General features: G+C 43.0%; 1 long non-coding RNA gene across 1 annotated transcript in view; it reads left to right on the top strand.

Annotated features, from left to right (window-relative positions):
* The window catches only part of LOC134479114 (uncharacterized), a 17486-nt gene extending 15729 nt beyond the window's left edge, over window positions 1-1757 (top strand). The window contains exon 3 of the long non-coding RNA XR_010052216.1: window positions 1199-1757. This is a non-coding gene — a long non-coding RNA (uncharacterized LOC134479114). The remainder of the gene's footprint in view (window positions 1-1198) is intronic.
* Window positions 1758-2052: the final 295 nt, after the last annotated feature.

Below are 2052 nucleotides of genomic sequence, written 5' to 3'. Positions count from 1 at the left end.
ACCTCATTTGCATTTCTGATTCTGCCTTTCCAGCAGTTTTGTCCTAGACAAGCTATTTCACCTTTCTGAGTCTTTCTCATTCCTAAAGGAGCCCTTCAGTCCGTGGGTGTCCTTGGCCTGTTCTAATCATACACTGAGGGGGTGTACCCACAGGACAGTCTTGTAAGGTATTTCAGGGTCAATTTGTTTGTGACCATTCTAGGGAGTCTTACGAAATTTGGACATGTAATTAAATTTATTTCCTAGGTCTATAATAATAAACCAAAGAGTCAGTATTTAAACACAGACTTTCTAAGTCAGAATATATATGGATTTCCATATGTGTTATGCTTTATAGCTAGCTCCAAATTTACAATGGTTTGATATGGGTTTTTTTTCTACTTTAAAATAGTATAATAGCCATAAACATTCAACAGAAACCATTCTTCAAGTTTTCTCTGGCTAGGTGTGTGTAATGTGGTACCACCTCACAATACAGGGCAGCAGTAAGGAACCGGCCACCCAATCCCAAGGACAAGCAGCTATCGTTCATAGTGTGCTGTGATGTTTGGAAGCTCAATCACATTAAATACATTTTTGGCATGACATAGCCAAATTGTAAATCCAGGACTGTTTGTATCATCTAAGTTGTCACCCGTGAAAGAGAGTTTGGATCCTGGATCCCTGAATATTTATTTCAAGTTTCGCAGGATTTCAAGACTAAGGTCTGTATAGAGATTGTCCCCCAGGTCCTTAGCCCTCTGGGCTGAGCTTCAATTATATTCTGAGGAAGAACAGTCAATCAAACCAGAGAAAAGAACACTTTCTCCTTCAACCCTAGCAGGACTGTCTCTTTGCCCCTTCTACAGTAGGTCTTGACCTCTGCTGTCCTTGCTAGGCCTGACTACCCCACAACAGCAGGAGTCTTGCTAAGTCAGTTTTATCTGATCCAGTTCTTTATCCTCCAGCCCTGTGTTTAAGTCCTATCAAATCCATTTAGTAAAATAACCAAAATCTGGGCATGGTGGTACACACCAGAGACTGACACCAGAGGCTGACAAAGGCAGAGCTCTGTGAGCTTGAGGCCACCTTGCTCCATATAATGAGTTACAGGACAGCAAGGGCTAATTGTAGGTAGAACCCATCTCTAACCCACCGCCAAAATAACTCCCTGTCTTTTCTTAGTAATTCTTCAAATTTTCTATTCCTTCCTTCTCAGAGGCTGCCAATGCCGACCTGTCTTTGCCGTGCTCAAAATTAAGGTGGACTGGGGCTGGAGAGAAGGCTCAGCGGTTAAGAGCACCCGACTGCTCTTCCAGAGGTCCTGAGTTCAATTCCCAGCAACCACATGGTGGCTCACAACCATCTGTAAAGAGATCCAATGTCCTCTTCTGGTGTATCTGATGACAGCTACAGTGTACTTATATATAATAAATGAATAAATCTTTAAAAAAAGGGTTGGGGATTTAGCTCAGTGGCAGAGCGCTTGCCTAGCAAATGCAAGGCCCTGGGTTCGGTCCCCAGCTCCGAAAAAAAGAAAAAGAAAAAAAAAATTCTAAAAATTAAGGTGGATTACTTTACCCACTGCAAGACTGTAGTAGTCCTTCAGAATAAAATTTACCATTTTTTAAAACAAGTGTTGGAAGATTTTATTTTAAGAATCCTTAACAAATCCAATCCAGGTTACCACAAAAGACCAACTTAAGTAAGGGCCGGCCAGAAAGGACATTACAGCTAAGCAAAAGCTTTTTACCGCTTAGCACCTTCCATTCTTAGCTCCACCCTTAGCGATAAAACCTTCAGGGCGTCCTTGACCTGTACAGGGCACCTCCCTTTCCCTCGTCCACCCCGCTCCGCGCCCCCCCGCCCCCGCCCCCCCGCACAGCAGGGGAGCTTGTGTAAGTCAATCCTTTTACTCCCCCTAGAGGTCAGACAGTGCACAGAACCAACTGTGTGGCTTCTTGTTGCTGTTTTGCAGTTAAAAACAAACCAAAAAACAAAAAACAAAAAACAAAAAAACCGGGGTTTCCGTTTTCTGTCTCCAGGAAACTTAGCAAAGAATTAGAAATGGCC

The sequence above is a fragment of the Rattus norvegicus genome, chromosome 6 (genome assembly GCF_036323735.1).
Source record: "Rattus norvegicus strain BN/NHsdMcwi chromosome 6, GRCr8, whole genome shotgun sequence".
Classification (NCBI taxonomy): Eukaryota; Metazoa; Chordata; class Mammalia; order Rodentia; family Muridae; genus Rattus; species Rattus norvegicus.
Note: the sequence above shows the minus strand (reverse complement) of the source record. Positions and strands in the feature narration are given on the sequence as shown.